At 49.6% G+C, this 21,639-nt stretch overlaps 1 non-coding gene across 1 annotated transcript; it reads right to left on the bottom strand.

Moving 5' to 3' along the window:
* Nucleotides 1-29: 29 nt before the first annotated feature.
* On the bottom strand, nucleotides 30-220 carry LOC127585753 (U2 spliceosomal RNA). Its single transcript, XR_007958591.1, has one exon. It is a non-coding gene; the product is annotated as a U2 spliceosomal RNA (small nuclear RNA).
* Nucleotides 221-21,639: the final 21,419 nt, after the last annotated feature.

Here is a 21,639-nt window from a genome sequence, read left to right as displayed (position 1 = left end):
TTCTTTTATACTTTGAAAATGTCCCCAGAGGGAAGTGCACCGCTCCCAGAGGCACTGCAATACTGGGTCGATGCGCGGAGTGGACGGAGCAAGCCCCTATTCCATCTCCCTGTTCCAAAAATCAATTTAATATATGGTCCCTAGATAAGGGACGTATCAGATATTAAACTGATAAGAACAGATACTACACTTGATCTTAGCCAAAAGGCCGAGAAGCGATGCCGGCGCCGCCCATGACGCTTTCGTGTCCTGCTTCCCCCCACTCTTTTCAGTCAGACAGGGGGAGCCTGCAAAGACCCAGCTCCCCTGCCCCCTTCCAGACCTGCCTGGGTTTGCTGGCATCTCTCACTCTGCTCGACAGATGTTACTTTCCCCCCTCCCCACTTCCCTGTCGACTCAAAGCTGTCCAAGGATATGTAAAGCTGCCAATAACCCCACCAATCAGATGGGAGAGGGTGGTGCCCGTCGGCACCTACGTCAGCGGCTCGGAAGCCTGCGGCTGCCTCCACGGCCTCTTTGACTGGCCGGCTGCCAGGGGAGACGAACTTTTTCTTTCCGCCACTGCCGCGAGCAGGCGTGCTGTCTGCTCTGGAAGGGCGCAGGACCGGGTGGGCGTCCCTGCCTGCAAGTTAGCGGCCGTCAGCGGACCGAGCCGGACGCAGGTGGCGGTCACGGTTCGGTCCCGTGCGGGTGAGCGCTTGAAGTAGCTCGACGAAGAGCGGACGGACGCTGACTCGCGTGATTCTTTAGCCGACCTCTCTGTAAACTCAGCACCGGTCCAGGGGACGAGGGCCCGTGTGACCACTGGATCCGAGGCTCCTGGTGGGTGGGTGGGAGGCCTCCCGGGGCCGAGCTGGGGGCTGGGGCTTGGAGGGTGGGCGTGGGGATTGCCACCAGGGAACAGACAGTGCCACGTGCAGCGTGGCCCTTGCTTGCAAAGCTGACGGAAGGAAAGCACGAGGAGGAGGACACAGGAAAGTAGAAGTGTGAAGGGCTGCACCTCATTCTTCAGATGGAAAAGCTGCAAGCAGACCATTTGTTGCTTCTACCATTAACTGTAGATTGGAATTTTTTGCAATCTTCGCAAAAGACTTCATCTCCATGCAATTTTGGGAAGTTTACATGCAACCTAAACTTTCCAACACAACTGAACCTCTGCAGCATGCAGGAGCTGCAATCGGATCACACAGAATTCTCCCCATCTCCTTTCCTCGGATTAACGCTCCAAGTTCGAAACAGTACCTGAAGCAGAATTGTGACCATCTGAGGAGCCGAGAGACTTCTCACAGCATCTAGAAAAATGAACACAGCTATACACAGCAAATGTCACAAAACTTTGCTCACCTCCAGATGGGAGGCTTCTACAGAAGGTCAGAGGGCAAGGGGTCTGGGGATGCTTGTTTGTCTGGATTCAGATTTGGCTTTCCTGTAGGGTTATGTTGGAGGGAGTGCATTCGGATTGGAGGGCTGTGACTCCTGGTGTACTGCAGGGATCAGTTCTGAGATCTCTACTTTTTGAGACATTTATTAACAACTTTGATGAGCGGGTTGAAGGCTGGGTTAGCAAGTTTGCAGATGACACAAAGATTGGTGGTGCTGTGGATAGTGTGGAGGGCTGTCGAAGCTTGCGGAGGGATATTGATAGGATGCAGAGCTGGGCTGACAAGTGGCAGATGGAGTTCAATCTGGAGAAGTGTGAGGTGGTACACTTTGGAAGGACAAACTCCAAGGCAGAGCACAAGGTAAATGGCAGGATTCTGGGCAGTGTCGAGGAGCAGAGGGATCTGGGGGCTCATATCCACAGATCACTTAAAGTTGTCTCGCAGATGGATAGGGTAGTTAAGTAAGCTTATGGGATGTTAGCTTTCATGAGGGGATCGAGTTTAAGAACCGCGAAATAATGATGCAGCTTTACAAACCTCTGGTGAGGCCACACTTAGAGTATGTGTCCAGTTCTGGTTGCCTCATTATAGCAAGGACGTGGAAGCATTGGAAAGGGTGCAGAGGAGATTTACCAGGATGCTGCCTGGATTAGAGAGTATGGATTATGAAGAGAGACGACAGGAGCTGGGGCTGTTCTCATTGGAGAGGAGGAGGATGAGGGGAGCCCTGATAGAGGTATACAAGATATTAAGAGCACTAGATAGATTGGACAGCCAGCGCCTCTTTCCCAGGGCACCAATGCTCAAAACAAGAGGGCATGGCTTTAAGGTAATGGGCGCGAAGTTCAAGGGTGATGTCAGAGGGAGGTTTTTCACCCAGAGAGTGGTTGGTGCATGGAATGCGCTGCCTGGGGTGGTGGTGGAGGCTGATACGTTGGACAAGTTCAAGAGATTGTTAGATAAGCATATGGAGGAATTTAAGATAGAGGGATGTGTGGGAGGAAGGGGTTAGATAGTCTTAGGTGTGGTTTAAAGGGCGGCACAACATGGTGGGGCATAGGGCCTGTATTGGGCTGTATGGTTCTACCTCATCTTGCCCTGACCTGCTGCCTGTCTCCCTTGGCCAGAAACTTGTCCAGTGATGAATCCAAAAAGGGTGCCTTGTGACAACCACTTGCACCTTGCCGCACCCACTCCCCACAGCCAATGATCCCACCCCCTGCACCACCAGCCAGCCCACAGACGTATTCACAATACACAATCAGCAGAGCAGTGTCTTTCCCATTCTCTGATCCCAAAACTCAGGGGTAAGAGGTTGTTTTTATTTGGGGTCAGTGGTTTGGGGTCAGATTGACAAGATAGTCATTTTTGAAGGCCACTCACTTCAACGTGTCACATTTAACCATAACCGAGCCAGAGACGTACTTTTGCAGTGATGTCTATGAATGCCTGATCACTGTGGTTCACATGCAGCTTAGTTTCCCTTCAGAGCCCTGACAGCAAACATCACCCTGACGATCGAGACTTCTTTCAGTGCCGGGTACTGTGACTTTGCCGTTTCAACTGATCGACAGCACAATGTGATCAAGCCTCCTCTTTCCCGTTTAAATATTCACCGTTTCACAACTAAGCCTGTCATTCAACAAAGTTTCATTCAACTGATCCTGCCCCCGACCCCCTTTCAACACCCACACACCTGATTTTCAAAACTCATTGAGAATAGCATGTCCTGAAAACTCGGGCAAATCTGGGTGTGTATGCCAAATCTTGAGGCCCCATCTCCTCCTGCGGTATAACCTACCACGGTGGAGCCCAGGGTTCTGAGGCCTGTCCCTCCCCTCCTCCATCCTGCACCGTCACTCCACACCACAGGTCTCTCTGTGATGTCCTCCCATCTCTGTACCAACAGCACAGTGAGAGTCAGCACAGCAGTGAGCAGAGGAGCAGAGACCGCTGTTAACTCGGGACATATAAAAGACAGGCAAGAGCACAAACTGAACTGTTTACAAAATAGCGAAACTGTCTGATGCCCTGTGGAGAGACAAAATCTGCAGCTCGAATCTTTAAAATCCAGGGAGTCAGCCTCTCTGAGGGAACCACAGCTACTGAACAATAGTCATCACATAGAAGAGGTGTGAATGGCTGCAATTCGTCCTTCAGCTGGAAAAGCTGGCAAGCACACCATTTGTTGTTTTTACCATTACCTGTAGATTGGAATTTTTTGCAATCTTTCCAAAAGACCATTTCCATCCAATTTTGGGAAGTTTACATGCAACCTAAATTTTCCAAGAGAACTGCACCTCTGTAGTGTGCAAGAGCTGCAATCGGATCACACGGAATTCACCCCCTCTCCTTTCCTTGATTAACGCTCCAAGTTCCAAATAGTACCTGAAGCAATCTTTGCAGAGGTGTGACCCTCTGAGGAGCCGAGAGACTTCTCACAGCATCTAGAAAATTGAACACAGCTTTACAAAGCAACTGTCACAAAACTTTGCTCACCTCGCCTTGTCCTGACCTGCTGCCTGTCTCCCTTGGCCAGAAACTTGTCCTAAGATGAATCCAAAAAGGGTGCCTTGTGACGACCACTTGCACCTTGCCGCACCCACACCACACAGCTAATGATCCCACCCCCTGCACCACCAGCCAACCCACAGACGTATTCACAATACACAATCAGCAGAGCAGTATCTTTCCCATTCTCTGATCCCAAAACACTGGGGTAAGAGGTTGTTTTTATTTGGGGTCAGTGGTTTGGGGGAAGAGGGATGGTTTAGGTCAGATTGACAAGATAGTCATTTTTGAAGGCCACTCACTTCAACGTGTCACATTTAACCATGCCGAGCCAGAGACGTACTTTTGCAGTGATATCTATGAATGCCTGATCACTGCGGTTCACATACAGCTTAATCTCCCTTCAGACCCCTGCCGGCAAACATCACCCTGACGATCAAGACTTCTTTCGCAGTGCTGGGAATTGACCTTGCCGTTTTTTAACTGATCGACAGCACAATGTGATCGAGCCTCTTTTCCCTTTAAATATTCACTCTTTCACAACTAAGCCTGTATTTCAACAAAGTTTTATTCAACTGCACCTGCCGCCGACCACCTGTCAACACCCACACACCTGATATTCAAAACTCATGCTGAAAACCCGGGCAAATCTGGGTGCGTGCGCCAAATCTAGAGGGCCCACTTCACCACTTTGCAGAACTAACGACGGAGTTGCCCAGGGATCTGAAGCCTGCCACTCCCCGCCTCCGTCCTGCACCATCACTCCATGACATGCCACAGGTTTCTCTGTGATGTTCCCCCATTTCTGCACCCACAGTATAGTGACAGTCTGCGCAGCAGTGAACAGAGACCGCTGTTAACTCGGTGCATGTAAAAGTCAGTCAAGAGCACAAACTGAACTGTTTACAAAATAGGGAAACTGTCCGATGCCCTGTGGAGAGACAAAGTCTGCAGCTCGAATCTTTAAAATCCAGGGGCAGTCAGCCTCTCTGAGGGAACCACAGCGACTGAACAATAGTCATCACACAGAAGAGGTGTGAACGGCTGCAATTCATGCTTCATCTGGAAAAGCTGCAAGCACAACATTTGCATCTTTTACCATTACCTGTAGATTGGAATTTTTTGCAATCTTTCCCAAACACTTCATGTCCATCCAATTTTGGGAAGTTTACATGCAACCTAAATTTTCCAACAGAACTGCACCTCCGCAGCCTGCAAGAGCTGCAATCGGATCACACGGATTTCACCCCCTTTCCTTTCCTTGAGTAATGTTCCAAGTTCCAAACAGTACCTGAAGCAATCTTTGCAGAGGTGTGACCCTCTGAGGAGCCGAGAGACTTCTCACAGCATCTAGAAAAATGAACACACTGTCACACAACTTTGCTCACCTCGACTTGTCCTTCCCTGCTGCCTGTCTCCCTTGGCCGGAAACTTGTCCTGTGATGAATCCAAAAAGGGTGCCTTGTGATGACCACTTGCACCTTGCCGCACCCACACCACACAGCCAATGATCCCACCTCCTGCACCACCAGCCAACCCACAGACGTATTCACAATACACAATCAGCAGAGCAGTGTCTTTCCCATTCTCTGATCCCAAAACACTGGGGTACGAGGTTGTTTTAATTTGGGGTCTGGGGGTGAGTGGAGTGAAATGGTTTGGGTCAGATTGACAAGATAATCATTTTCAAAGTCCACTCACTTCAACGTGTCACACTTAACCATACCGAGCCAGAGACGTACATTTGCAGTGATGTCTATGAATGCCTGATCACTATGGTTCACATACAGCTTAATCTCCCTTCAGACCCCTGCCAGCAAACATCACCCTGACGATTGTGACTGCAGTGCTGGGAATTGTGACCTTGTGGTTTTAACTGATTGACAGCACAATGTGATCGAGCCTCTTCTTTCCCCTTCAAATATTCACTCTTTCACAACTAAGCCTCTGATTCAACAAAGTTTTATTCAACTGCACCTGCCCCCGACCATTTGTCAACACCCACACACCTGATATTCAAAACTCATTGAGAATTGCACTTGCTGAAAACTCGGGCAAATCTGTGTGCGAGCGCCAAATCTAGAGGACCCACCTCTGCCTATGCAGAACTGACCCTGGTGGTGCCCAGGGATCTGAGGGCTGCCCCTCCCCACCTCCGTCCTGCCCCGTCACTCCATGCCATGCCAAAGGTTTCTCTGTGATGTCCTCCCATTCCTGCACCCACAGCATAGTGACAGTCTGCGCAGCAGTGAGCAGAGGAACAGAGGCCACTGTTAACTCAGGACATATAAAAGTCAGGCAAGAGCACAAAGTGAACTGTTTACAAAATAGGGAAACTGTCTGATGTCCTGTGCAGAGACACAGTCTCCAGCATGAATCTTTTAAATCCAGGGGCAGAGCCTCTCTGAGGGAACTGCAGCTACTGAACACTTGACATCACACAGAAGAGGTGTGAACGGCTGCAATTCATCCTTCAGCTGGAAAAGCTGCAAGCACACCATTTGTTGCACCATTACCTGTAGATTGGAATGTTTTGCAATCTTTCCCAAAGACTACATTTCCATCCAATTTTGGGAAGTTCAAATGCAACCTAAATTTTCCAACATAACTGCACCTCTAGAGCATGCAGGAGCTGCAATCGTATCTTCCCGAATTCTCACCATCTCCTATCCTCAGAGTAACTCTCCAAGTTCCAATCAGTACCTGGAGCAATCTTTGCAGTGTTGTGACCCTCTGAGGAGCCCAGAGACTTCTCATTGCATCAGATAATTGAACACAGTTTTACAAAGCAACTGTCACAAAACTTTGCAAACCTTGCCTTGTCCTGCCCTTCTGCCGTAAGCTTGTCCTGTGATGAATCCAAAAAGGGTGCCTTGTCACAACCACTTCCACCTTGCCGCACCCACTTCCCACAGCCAATGATCCCACCTCCTGCACCACCAGCCAGCCCACAGACTTATTCACAAAACACAATCAGAAGAGCAGTGTCTTTCCCATTCTCTGATCCCAAAACACTGGGGTAAGAGGTTGTTTTTATTTGGGGTCAGTGGTTTGGGGGAAGTGGGATGGTTTAGGTCAGGTTGACAAGCTAATCATTTCTGAAGGCCACTCACTTCAACGTGTCACATTTAACCATACCGAGCCAGAGACATACGTCTGCAGTGATGTCTATGAATGTCTGATCATTGCGGTTCACATACAGCTTAGTCTCCCTTCAGACCCCTGCCAGCAAACATCACCCTGACGATCGAGACTTCTTTCACAGTGCTGGGAATTGTGACCTTGCCATTTTAACTGATCGACAGCACAATGTGATCGAGCCTCCTCTTCCCCCATTAAATATTCACCGTTTCACAACTAAGCCTGTCATTCGACAAAGTTTTATTCAACTGATCCTGCCCCCGACCCCCTGTCAACACCCACGCACCTGATTTTCAAAACTCATTGAGAATAGCATGTCCTGAAAGCTCGGGCAAATCTCGGTGCCAGTGCCAAATCTAGAGGCCCCAGCTCCCCCCGCTGCAGAACCCATCCCGGTGGAGCCCAGAGTTCTGAAGCCTGTCCCTCCCCGCCTCCATCCTGCACCATCACTCCACGCCACAGGTTTCTCTGTGATGTCCTCCCATCTCTGTACCAATAGCACAGCGAGATTCAGCGCAGCAGTGAGCAGAGAAACAGAGGCCGCTTTTAACTCGGAACATATAAAAGTCAGGCAAGAGCACAAACTGAACTGTTTACAAAATAGGGAAACTGTCTGATGCCCTGTGGAGAGACAAAGTCTGCAGCTCGAATCTTTAAAATCGAGGGGCAGTCAGCCTCTCCGAGGGAACCACAGCTACTGAACAATTGTCATCACACAGAAGAGGTGTGAATGGCTGCAATTCATCCTTCAGCTAGAAAAGCTGCAAGCACAACATTTGTTGCTTTTACCATTACCTGTAAATCGGAATTTTTTGCAATCTTTCCAAAAGACTTCATTTCCATCCAATTTTGGGAAGTTCACATGCAACCTAAATTTTCCAGCAGAACTGCACCTCTGCAGTGTGCAAGAGCTGCAGTCGGATCACACGGAATTCACCCCCTCTCTTTTCCTTGAGTAACGCTCCAAGTTCCAAACAGTACCTGAAGCAATCTTTGCAGAGGTGTGACCCTCTGAGGAGCCGAGAGACTTCTCACAGCATCTAGAAAAATGAACACAGCTTTACAAAGCAACTGTCACACAACTTTGCTCACCTCGCCTTGTCCTGACCTGCTGTCTGTCTCCCTTGGCCGGAAACTTGTCCTGTGATGAATCCAAAAAGGGTGCTTTGTGACAACATCTAGCACCTTGCCGCACCCACTCCCCACAGCCAATGATCCCACCCCCTGCACCACCAGCCAGCCCACAGACATATTTACAAATCACAATGAGCTGAGCAATGTCTTTCCCATTCTCTGATCCCAAAACACCGGGGTAAGAGTGTTTTTCCATTTGGGGTCCGAGGACCACTCACTTTAACATGTCACATTTAACCATACCTAGCCAGAGATGTACTTTTGCAGTGATGTCATCTGCTTGCGTGACGTCAGCAGGTAAGGCGCGGGCAGTTTTAAAGTGAACGGCCATATCCAGCCGGCAGCATCGGAGCGGGCAGCGGAGTGATAGGGAGCAGAGTGTTTGGGCTTTGGCTTAAGGGGCTTAGGCGTAAAGGGGCAAGGCAGGTGAGTAGCTGGTAATTAGGTAAAGGTAAGGTTTTACCTGTTATCTGTTATAAATTTTTAAGTTGGAAAAACTAGGGGGAGAAAAATAGTCCAGATGGAGGACATGGTGGTGTGCTGTAGCTGCTTGATGTGGGAGCCCGTGGACCTTGCTGTGGTCCACGATGGCCACGTCTGCAATAAGTGCTGGAGGCTGGAGGAACTTTGGCTCAAAATCGATGAGCTGGAGTTACAGCTTCAAACACTGCGCAGCATCAGGGAGGGGGAGAGTTATGTTGATACTGTACATCAGGAGACGGTCACCCCCCCTTAGAGCAGGTACTACTGGGGTCCAGGAAGTAGATAGAAGGGTGACTGTTAGGGGAGGGAAAAGGGAAAAGAAAACGAACAGGTAGATAGAGCAGAGGACCACGGAGGCTGCTCCCCTCAGTAACAGGTTTTCCGCTTTGGAGGCTGTTGAGGGAGATGATCTGCCGGGGCCTAGCAGCAGTAGCCAGGTCTATGGCACTGGGACCGGTCCTGCTGCTCAGAAGGGAAGGGAAGAGAAGAGGAAGGCAGTAGTGATAGGGGACTTAATAGTCAGGGAAACAGATAGGAGGTTCTGTGGCAGTGAGCATGAATCCTGGATGGTATGTTGCCTCCCAGGTGCCAGGGTCTGGTATGTCACTGATCGGGTCCACAGGATTCTAGAGCGGGAGGGAGAACAGCCAGAAGTCGTGGTTCATGTTGGTACCAACAACATAGGTAGGAAGAGGGATGAGGTCCTGAAAAGTGAGTTTCGCGAGCTAGGCAGAAGGCTGAAGAACAGGACCTCAAGGGTAGTGATCTCGGGATTGCTGCCAGTGCCACATGATAGTGAAGGTAGGAATAGGAGGAGATGGCAGATAAATGCACAGCTGAGAAGTTGGTGTAGGAGGGAGGGTTTTAGATTTTTGGATCATTGGGATCTCTTCTGTGGAAGGTGGGACCTGTACAGAGAGGACAGGTTACACCTGAACCTGAGGGGGGCCAATATCCTTGTAGCCAGGTTTGCTAGGATACTTCAGGAAGGTTTAAACTAGATTGCGAGGGGGAAGGAAACCAGAGGAGTAGGTCAGAGGAAGAAGGGGATGGGGAAAAGGCAGATCTGACAGGTAGAGAGGCTTTGAGGAAGAAGAAGCAGAATACAGGCTACAAAATTAGTGAGGTGGATGAGCTAAGGTGCATTTACTTAAATGCAAGAAGCATCAGGGATAAGGGAGATGAACAGGGCTTTGATAAGTGCATGGGACTATGATATTGTGTCTATTACAGAGACATGGTTGACATCAGGGCAGGAATGGATATTGAATATTCCTGGTTTTCAGTGTTTTAAAAGGGATAGGGAGGGGGGGAGAAGAGGAGGAGGGGTGGCGATACTGGTCAGGGACACTGTTACAGCTGCAGAAAGGGTGGATAATGTAGAAGGATCCTCTCCAGAGTCAATATGGGTGGAAGTTAGGAACAAGAAAGGAGCAGTTACCCTCCTGGGAGTATTCTATAGGCCCCCTGGTAGCAGTAGGGATACTGAGGAGCAGATTGGGAGGCAGTTTTTGGAAAGATGCGAAAACAACAGTGTTATTATAATGGGAGACTTCTACTTCCCAAATATTGATTGGCACCTACTTAGTGCCAAAGGTTTAGACGGGGCAGTTTGTTATGTGTGTCCAAGACAGGTTCCTGACACAGTATGTTGACAGGCCGACTAGAGGGAATGCCATATTAGATCTATAATGAACCGGGACAGGTGACAGATCTATCAGTGGATGATCATCTGGGGGACAGTGACCATTGCTCCATAACCTTTAGAATTGTCATGGACAGGGATAGGAGCAAAGAGGACGGGAAGTTATTTAACTGGGGAAAGGCGAATTATGAGGCTGTAAGGCGAGAAATTTGGAGTGTAAATTGGGATGACATTTTTGAAGGGAAATGTACTATGGAGATGTGGTCGATGATGAGGGATCTTTTGCAGGATGTTAGGGATAAATTTGTCCCGGTGAGGCAGAGAAGGAATGGCAGGGTGAAGGAACCGTGGGTGATGAGAGAGGTGGAACAACTAGTTAGGAAGAAGGAGGCAGCATACATAAGGTGTAAGCAGCAAGGATCAGACAGGGCTCGTGAGGAATATAGAGTAGCAAGGAAGGAACTTAAGAAAGGGCTGAGGAGAGCGAGAAGGGGACATGAAATGCTTTGGCGAGTAGGGTTAAGGAGAATCCCAAGGCTTTTTTCTCGTACGTGAAGAGCAGAAGGATGGCTAGAGTAAAGGTAGGTTCAATTAAAGACAAAGGTGGGAGGATGTGCCTGGAAGCTGTGGAAGTGGGTGAGGTTCTCAATGAATACTTCTCTTCAGTATTCAACAAAGAGAGAGTTCTTAATGATGCTGAGGACAATGTTGGTAAGGGTAATGTTCTAGAGCATGTAAATATCAAGAGAGAGGATGTGTTGGAGCTGTTAGAAAATATTAGGACAGGTAAGTCCCAAGGGCCTGACAGAATATTCCCCAGGCTGCTTCGTGAGGCGAGGGAGGAGATTGCTGAACCGTTGGCTTGGATCTTTGAGTCCTTGTTGGCCACGGGGATGATACCGGAGGATTGGAGGGTGGCGAATGTTGTCCCCTTATTCAAAAAAAGTAGTAGGGATAGTCCAGGGAATTACAGGCCGGTGAGCCTTACGTCTGTGGTGGGCAAGCTGTTGGAAAGGATACCAAGAGATAGGATCTATGATCATTTCGAGAATCATGGACTGATTAGGGACAGCCAGCATGGCTTTGTGAAGGGAAGATCTTGCCTCACAAGCCTGATGGGATACCTTGAGGAGGTGACCAGGAAGATTGATGAGGGTAGTGCAGTGGATGTGGTCTATATGGATTTTAGTAAGGCGTTTGACAAGGTTCCGCATGGTAGGTTTCTTCAGAAGGTCAGAGGCCAAGGGATCCAGGAAGGCTTAGCAGTGTGTATTCAGAATTGGCTTGCCTGTAGAAAGCAGAGGGTTGTGGTGGAGGGAGTGCATTCAGATTGGAGGGCTGTGATTAGTGGTGTCCCACAGGGATCGGTTCTGGGACCTCTACTTTTTGTGATATTTATTAATGACTTAGATGAGGGGGTGGAAGGCTGGGTTAACAAGTTTGGAGATGACACAAAGATCGGTGGTGTTGTGGATAGTGTGGAGGGTTGTCAAAGCTTACAGAGGGATATTGATAGGATGCAGAGCTGGGCTGACAAGTGGCAGATGGAGTTCAATCCAGAGAAGTGTGAGGTGGTACACTTTAGAAGGACAAACTCCAAGGTGGAGTACAAGGTAAATGGCAGGATTCTGGGCAGTGTAGAGGAGCAGAGGGATCTGGGGGTTCATATCCACAGATCACTGAAAGTTGCCTCACAGGTGCATAGGGTAGTTAAGAAAGCTTATGGGATGTTAACTTTCATAAGTTGGAGGATCGAATTTAGGAGCCGTGAAGTGATGATGCAGATTTACAAAACTCTGGTTAGACCACACTTGGAGTAGCGTGTCCAGTTCTGGTCGCCTCATTATAGGAAGGATGTGGAGGCGTTGGAGAGGGTGCAGAGGAGATTTACCAGGATGCTGCCTGGATTAGAGTATGGTTTATGAGGAGAGACTAAGGGAGCTAGGGCTGTTCTCATTGGAGAGGAGGAGGATGAGGAGAGTCATGATAGAGGTATACACGATATTGAGAGGAATAGATAGAGTGGACAGCCAGCGCCTCTTTCCCAGGGCGCCAATGCTCAAAACAAGAGGACATGGCTTTAAGGTAATGGCTCGGAAGTTCAAGGGGGATGTCAGAGGGAGGGTTTTCACTCAGAGAGTGGTTGGTGCATGGAATGCGCTGCCTGGGGTGGTGGTGGAGGCTGATACGTTGTTTAAGTTCAAGAGATTGTTAGATAAGCATATGGAGGAATTCAAGATAGAAGGATATGTGGGAGGAAGGGGTTAGTCTTAGATGTGGTTTGAAGGGTGGCACAACATGGTGGGCCGAAGGACCTGTATTGCGCTCTATGGCTCTATCAATGCCTGATCACTGTGGTTCACGTACACATTAGTCTCCCTTCAGACCCCTGCAAGCAAACGTCGCCCTGACGATCGTGACTTCCTTCACAGTGCCGGGAATTGTGATCTTGCTGTTTTAATTGATCGACAGCACAATGTGATCGAGCCTCCTCTTTCCCCATTAAATATTCACTCTTTCACAACTAAGCCTGCAATTCAACAAAGTTTTAGTCAACTGCTGCTCCCCCCGACCCCCTGGCGACACCCACACACCTGATATTCAAAACTCATTGAGAATTGCATGTGCTGAAAACTCGGGCAAATCTGGGTGCGAGTGTCAAATCTAGAGGCTCCAGCTCCCCCCGCTGCAGAACCGACCCCGGTGGTGTCCAGGGATCTGAAGCCTGCCCCTCCCCGCCTCCATCCTGCACTGTCACTCAACACTACGCCACAAGTTTCCCTGTGATGTCCTCCCAGTTCTGCACCCACAGCACAGCGAGAATCAGCACAGCAGTGAGCAGAGGAACAGAGGCCGCTGTTAACTCGGGACATATAAATGTCAGTCAAGAGCACAAACTGAACGGTTTAAAAAATAGTCAAACAGTCTGATGCCCTGTGGAGAAACAAAGTCTACGGCTCCAATCTTTAAAATCCAGGGGCAGTTGCTTCTCTGAGGAAACCACAACCACTGAACAATTGGCATCACACAGAAGAGGTGTGAACAGCTGAACCTCATCCTTCAGCTGGAAAAGCTGGCAAGCACACCCATTGTTGCTTTTTACCATTACCTGTAGATTGGAAGTTTTTGCAATCTTTCCCAAAGACTTCATTTCCATCCAATTTTGGGAAGTTTACATGCAAGCTAAACTTTCCAACAGAACTGCACCTCTGCAGCATTCAGGAGCTGCCATCGGATCACAAAGAATTCTGTTGAGAACGCAACTGCCAGTTCTCAGTGTGAGACCACTTGAGATATCTATGTAAACTGCCAAGGTGATCTCTTCTCTTAACACTGGTCGTGCATTAAACAATGTAGCATCCATCGATACTTCAAACCAGTCACTGAGTATGGAACATTCCAAATCTGTACCATTGTAACTACTCAAGGGAAGACATTCAGTCAATTGAAATTGCTATTTTATGACAGGAAAAATATTAGTTTATCGAAAGATTGGGGTCAAAAGTGAACTCATCCTGATGACCACCTTCATGTGTGGCTGCATAAGGCTGTGTGTGGATCCAAAGTACATGGGCATCAGGTGTCACTACCTGTCCCTGGTGTTGCGAAGGACGGGCCTGGCCCCATTGCCACACAATGACCCAGTCAGCTGGACGTTGCCACACTACCTGTCCTTTGTGGAAAAGTTCTTCCAAAAACACACCTTTGACCACATGTCCATCAGGCAGTGGTCAGCGCGGAACGTACTGCAGACACTGCAGGACAGGGACTCTGTGGATACTGTAGGATGCTTCCCTGAGCAAACTGTCCAAATCATCAGGCAGAACGCCTCATTGCCAGAACTTAACAAACACCAAGGCCTCGCTTGTCTGGTGGTGAGAGGGGCCTCACAGTCAGATCCTTCCTGTACAGATGAGATATCCCCAACACACGCTGCCCTCGGATGGCTGAGGTGGGGACGGTCGCCCACCTTTTTGCAGGCTGTGGGTTTGCGGAAAGGGTGTGACGAAAGATGCAAGGGTCCTTGTCTCAGTTCATCCCCAGTACCTGCGTAACAGAGGACTCTCTGATCTACAGGCTGTTCCCGGGGACACACACAGAGACGGACATCAACTGCTGCTGGAAGGTCATCAACTCGATGAAAGACGCCTTTTGCCCTGCCTGAAACCTGTTGGTTTCCCAGCACAGCGAGATGTCCGTAGGGGAATGCTGCCGACTAGCACGGTCCAGGCTGCAGGAGTACGTGCTGAGGGACGCACTGAAGCTGGGTGAAGCCATTCCAAGGGCTCGGTGGGGAGGGACGACGGTCCAGTGTTCTTCCGCTACTGGACTTGGAGGGGCGGGGTCAGGCGGGGAAGCCCCTTGAATATTGTTTTGATGTATCACCCCAGGAAGCCACAGGAGGGGCAATGGTGCTATGGGTTTAAAAAAACAAGTTAACATTACTGAATATAATGACCATGAATGTAAAAGTTTTGTACTTTTTGAATTGTCTATTTTTTGTATTATGAATAAAGTCTATTTTCAAAATTAAAAAAAACAATACTCTCCTGCAAAGTCCATACTTATCCTTATTTAGTTGCCCTGTTATAGGAAAGACATCATTAAACTGGAGAGAGCCCCTCAAGTCTGACAGCATCCTCCTAAATCTCTGCACTGAGTTAATGGGGAGACGTTGGGCAGGCTCGGACTTTATTCCGTGGAACCTAGGAGATTGAGGGGGGGGCCTTAGAAGTGCAGGGGATGGGGAATTAAAAACCAGAAGGCATCGGTTTAAGGTGAGAGGTGAAAGATTTAAAAGGGACCTGAGGAGCAAGTTCTTTCCGTAGAGTGTGGTGTGTATCTGGAATGAGCAGCCAGAGATAGGATCAGAATCAAGTTCATTATCACTGATTAACGTGTCGTTTAATTTGTTGATTTGCGGCAGCAGCTACAATAACAACATTCAAAAGACATTTGGATAAGTCCACGGAGCAGAGGTTTTGAGGGATGGGGCCAAACGCGGGCAAATGGGACTAACTTGGTGGACACCATGGTCGGCACGGATGTGTTGGGTCGAATGGCCTGTTTCCATGCTTTGTGACTCCAAAGGGCAGACACGAGTGGAGTGATGGATTGTAAGAAAACGTCCTGAATTGACAGTATAATGAACGAAGGGAAATACGTGCACCAAATGTAGTTACTGAATGTACAAAGAGATTTGTTAAAAAATGTTTCTTGCTGGACAGTTGCACCGAGGTGTTTAAAATGTCCACGTTTTCTGTTTTGATTTGAGTTTGGAACAGCTTGCTTGTGTTGGGAAGATGTTCGATGTGTTTGGTGCATTGGAACTGCAACGTTTGCTTGAGTGTTGGAGGAGACATCTGAAAGTACCAGTTGTATATTATTGACTCTGTATTTACAGAGATTAGAGACTGGTGCAGATTGATTCTCTGGATTATCTGTCACTGTGTTAATGCACATCTGTTGGGATAAACTGGAACTGCAGGGTGCAGCTCCTTGTGTTGTGAGCCCGATCTGCAATGTGCAGCTGCCGCTCACTCGTTTGTGCGTCAACGGAGACATCTGTTGGTGGAAAGTTCAACTGCACGTTGCCCTCGTCTACGAGTGAACGGAGCCACTTGTTGGGATCAAGTGGAACTGCAGATCACTCTTCCTTGTGAGTTCACTGAGACACCCGTTGGGGTAAAGTGGAGCTGCAAGTGACCCTCGTCTGCTTGTTGCCCGAGACACCTGTTGGAATAAACTGGAAATGCAGCTCACTGTTGCTTCTGAGTGAACTGAGATATCTCTTGGTATAAAGTGGAACTGCACGTGTCTTTGTTGTGTTGAAATAGTCATGTAAAAATTAGAATCTTGTGGAATCAAGTGGGTGAAGGGAAGATATTTTTTGCTTCCCTCTTTATGCAGAGTGCAGTCAGGATGGCGGTCAGGGCAGTGGTACGCTTCTCCTGCAGGATGTGGGAGATCAGGGAAACTTCCAGTGACCCTGAGGATGACAGCTGTGGGAAGCGTGTCCACCTGCAGCTCCTGACTGACCGCACGATGAGGCTGGGGCTGGAGCTGGAGCTGGGAGCCAAGTGAAGTGGTCACACCTCAGGTGCAGGCTGACTGATCACCAGGAAAGTCAAAGGGAGGCAGCAGACAGTGCAGGGTTCCCCTGTGGCCATTCCCCTTGGAAACAAGTATCCCGTTTTGGATACTATTGGTGGGGGGAGCAGGAAATGACCGTTCAGGAGCAGCAGCAGCAGCCAGGTCTGTGGCACCCGGACTGGATCTGAGGCTCCGGGGAAGGGGGCAGTGAAAGAGAACTAGAGTGAGAAGAGATTTGATAGTTACGGGGACAGACAGGAGATTCTGTGGCCACAAACAAGATCCCTGGGTGGTGTGTTGTTTCCCAGGTGCCAGGGGCGAGGACGTCTCTGAGTGGTTGTAGAAAATTCTCAAGAGGGAGGGTGAGCAGCCAGAAGTTGTTGTGCACATTGGGATCAACAACATCGGTAAAAGGGGGGATGATGTACTGCGGAGTGAGGATAGGGAATTAGAAGTTGCACAGCAGGACCTCAGTAATTCCTGGATTACTCCCAGTGCTAGTAAGGGCAGGAATAGGCGCGATGAATGTGTGGCTGAAGAGCTGGTGCAGGGGGCAGGTATTCAGAATTTTGGGACATTGGAATCTCTCCTGGGACAGAGCTGACCTGTACAAGGGGAACAGGTTGCAGCTGAACTGGAGGGAGACCAATATCCCGGTGGGAAGGTTTGCTCATGCTGCTCGGCAGGGTTTAAACGAGATTGGCAGTGAGAGAGACGGAAGGCTGGAAGCGGATACAGAATTCATCAACAGTAAGTTCAGTGGACGAGACAGGCAGCAGCATGGCAGAAAGCGAGGAAAGACTCTTGGATTGTGCAAGAAGCCTGACAGGTAAGGTGGATGAACTCAGGGCATGGGTAGCTTTGTGGGACTGGGGTCTTCCAGCCATTACAGGAACATGGCCAAGGGAGGGACAGGACTGGCAGCTCAATGTCCCAGGGTAAGGGTGCTATAGGCAGGAGAGAGGGGGAGGAAAGAGAGGAGGGGGAGTTGCATTTTTAATGAAAGAGAACATCACAGCAGTAGTCTGAGATGAAATTACTGCAGGATTGTCCAGCGAGGCTTTATGGGTGGAGCTGAGAAATAAGGGAATGGTCACCTTGTTGGGATTGTACTCTAGGCCCCCAAATAGTCAGTGGGAATTAGAGGAACAAATATGCAGCGAGATTGCGGAGGGTTGCAAGAGTAATAGGGCTGTACTAGCAGGCGATTTTTTACTTTCCTAATATAGACTGGGACTGCCATGGTGCTAAGGGCTCAGATGGGGTGGAATTTAGAACCATAGAAACTACAGCACAGAAAACAGGCCATTCAGCCCTTCTAGTCTGTGCCGAAACGGTATTCCGCTAGTCCCATTGACCTGCACCCAGTCCATAACCCGCCAGTCCTCTCCCATTCATGTATCTATCCAATTTATTCTTAAAACTCAAGAGTGAGCCCGCATTTACTACATCAGATGGCAGGCCATTCCATACTCCCACCACTGAGTGAAGAAGTTCCCCCTAATGTTCCCCCTAAACTTTTCCCCTTTTACCCAAAAGCCATGTCCTCTCGTACTTATCTCTCCTAATCTAGGTGGAAAGAGCCTACTCACATTAACTCTGTCTATACCCCTCATAATTTTGTAAACCTCTATCAAATCTCCCCTCATTCTTCTGCGCCCCAAGGAATAAAGTCCTAACCTGTTCAATCTTTCCCTGTAACTCAACTCCTGAAGACCCAGCAACATTCTAGTAAATCTCCTCTGCACTCTATCAATCTTACTGATATCCTTCCTATAGTTTGGTGACCAGAACCGCACACAATACTCCAAGTTTGGCCTTACCAATATCTTATACAACCTCACCATAACATCCCAACTGATTTCTGAATGTCAGGATGCCAAAAGCCTTCTTTACAACCCTGTCCACCTGTGACATCACTTTCAGGGAATTATTTATCTGAACTCACAGATCCCTTTGTTCCTCCGCACTCCTCAGTGCTCTACTATTTACTGCGTATGTCCTACCTTGATTTGTCCTTCCAAAATGCAACACCTCACACTTGTCTGCATTAAATTCCATCTGCCATTTTCTAGCCCATTCTTCCAGTTGGTTCAGATCCCTCTGCAAGCTTTGAAAGCCTTCCTCACTGTCCACTACGCCTCCAATCTTAGTGTCATCAGCAAACTTGCTGATCCAATTTACCACATTATCATCTAGGTCATTGATATAGACAACAAACAACAATGATCCCAGCACAGATCCCTGAGGCACACCACTAGTCACAGGCCTCCAGTCTGAGAAACAATCATCCACTACCACTGTCTGTCTTCTCCCACACAGCCAATTTCGAATCCAGTCAACCTTCCCATGGATACCTAGTGTCTGAACCTTCTGAACTGACCTCCCATGTGGGACCTTGTCAAAGGCCTTACTGATGTCCATGTAGACAACATCCACAGCCTTTCCTTCATCCACTTTCTTGGTAACCTCCTCGAAAAACTCTACAAGATTCGTTGAACACGATCTACCACGCACAAAGCCATGCTGACTATCCTTAATCAGCCCTTGGCTGTCCAAATACTTGTATATCCGATCTCTCAGAACACCTTCCAATAATTTACCCACGACTGATGTCAGGCTCAGTCTGCAGTTCCACATCGCCCTCAGAGTCACCTCCTGCGCTGCGGGTGTGGGAATGAGTAGCCTCCACCTTGAGGGAACCTCCCAAGAAAATGTAAGGAGCACGAAACGAGTTACTAACAAAGTGCAGAGAGGATGGAAACGCCTGTTGGTGGAAAGTACAACAGCGACACACTTGTGACAGTTTTGTGCAGGAAGAGCAACCTCAACAAGTTTTTGGGAGATGTGGAGGACTGTGGACATCTGTCGATATGAATTGCAGTTGTCGGCAACACGATGAGGTGGGCGAGACGTGCACACGGTATCTGTAATGTATTCAGAAACAAATGATTAATGAGAGGGAGGTGGAACAGCTGGCGCACATCTGGTGCTTCAGAGTGAAACAGTGAGCAGTGAGGCAGGCACGGCCGTGTAGCGGTTAGCGTAACGCTTTACAGCGCCGGCGACACGGGTTCAATTCCCGCTGCCATCTGGAAGGAGTTTGTACCTTCTCCCTGTGTCTGCGTGGGTCTCCTCCGGGTGCTCCGGTTTCCTCCCACATTCCAAAGACGTACAGGTTAGGAAGTTGTGGGCCTGCTGTGTTGGCGCCGGAAGCGTGGCGACACTTGCGAGCTGCCCCCAGAACACTCTGCGCAAAAGATGCATTTCACTGTGTGTTTCGATGTACATGTGACTAATAAAGATCTCTTCTGTTCATTGCTGATGTTCCTTGCTGACTGGTCAAACCAATCCTCTGTTCCCTTCACCATCAGGTGAAATTACCTGAACACGCTGGCAATCTGGTTCACAGGAGCCATGGCGTGAAAAATGGACAGAAAAAACCAGGACGAGGATGGAACCTCATCGGTGAGCTGACGGCACAGGCAGTGGAAGCAACAGAATGGAAGGGATGCAAAGGAGGAGGTGAAACCAGTCATGAACGCGTGAGGAACAAAGCCCAACCATCACCCCCAGCGCCGGCCCCTGGGGGGGTGGGTTACATGCGCCAACCGTCACCCCCAGCCCCGGGGGGGGGGGGGCACACGTCCTGACCGTCATCCCCAGCCCAGGGGGTCCGGGGGCACACACCCCAGTCAGACACAACTGGAGACAACAGGAAAATTGGCTGATTTCCCCTTGGCAACACAGCCAGCTTCACCACAGGTCCCCACCCCCTGGGGAAGGTCAGTGACAGGGCCTCAGCAGCAGTTTGCCAGACCTGTGGGTGTGTGGGCTCAGGGCAATTGACTGACAATGGATCTCCAACTTTAAAACTATTACCTCTGGATCTGAAAATCCCACCAACCAACGTGCGCAGTGTGGAGAACACCAAGCCCTGTGCGTCTGCTGTGGAATACCCAGCCAAGATCAAGGGTGACACGTTGTTTACCGGAGAGTGGCCGATTGCACCTCCGCAACAATCGGAGGTGGTCGCGATGGTGGTCCCACGGATTGTCAGTGTGGTCGGGGGGCAATGATCGTTGTCCTGGTGATTCTGCTACAGGGCGGCAACATCTCAAAGAGGTGGTGGGGGGGTGGCTCCTCGTGGCAGATGTGATGTACCGGAACACTCCGCTCCGGTTAATTAACGTGTACGCCTCGCCCGTGCTGAGCGAGCGGCTGGCCGTCCCGCAGCAGCTCCCACCGCTGCTAGTAACATCCCAGCTGGTCGTTCTGGCTGGAGACTTTAACTGCATCATTGATGCGGCTGGACGATCCGGCAGTGCCGACAACAGACCGGACAGCACCTCCAGACTCCTGATGGAAACAGTAAAGGATGCCAAGTTGTGCGACGCCTTCAGCACCCCTGCAGGCAGAGCACGGCTGCAACACACCTGGTCAACTGTGCCAACTCCAGACAGACTTGCAGCAACTCCTCCTTCTGCAGTCGATGGGGGTGGATGTGAGGGAGGAGCTCCGAGAGGTGAAGAGCCGGCAAGCCCAGCTCCATGCCTCCGAATCTTCCAAGATTATCTTCCAATCCAGGGTGCGCTCAGTGGAGCAAGATGAGACGTGCTCACGTTTCTTCTTCCAGAAGGTGCACAGGGGGAGCTCTGTGATCCACAGCCTTAAGGAAGAGGACGGCTCAGTAACATCCTCGTAGACGGACATATCAAGGATCTGCAGATCCTTCAATGCCAGTCTGTACGACACGAAGGCCACATACAGCACAGCCTCCCAGAACTTCCTGTCCTCTCTCACGGAGGTCTTAGATGACAGCAAGCTGGAGGGTCTGGACCAACCACTGACCCTGGAGGGGCTGACTGGCTCCATCCGTTCCTTTGACTCAAATAAAACCCCCAGAAGCGATGGCTTACCAGCAGAGTTGTACTCGGGTCTATGGGACTGGATGGGCCCAGACCTCCTGGAAGTGTACAACGCTTTGTTTCTGGCTGGCAGCATGTCAGAATCCATGAGCAAGGGCACCATTACCCTCATCTACAAGCACAAGGCAGAGAGGGAGGACATCAGAAATTGGAGACTCAGGTGGATCCTAATGCTGACTGGGAAACCAGTCTAACTCCTCTGTTCAGCAAACAACCACATCAGGATGGCGGCAGCGACGAGCACCTCGGGAGGAGGAATCCGCAATACCGTCAGGTTGACAGTGAAGGACCTCAGCGAAGGGAACCCTTTCACAAGGGACCT

This window comes from Pristis pectinata, chromosome 33 (assembly GCF_009764475.1).
Source record: "Pristis pectinata isolate sPriPec2 chromosome 33, sPriPec2.1.pri, whole genome shotgun sequence".
Lineage (NCBI taxonomy): Eukaryota > Metazoa > Chordata > Chondrichthyes > Rhinopristiformes > Pristidae > Pristis > Pristis pectinata.
This window is presented reverse-complemented; position numbering and strand designations above follow the sequence as displayed.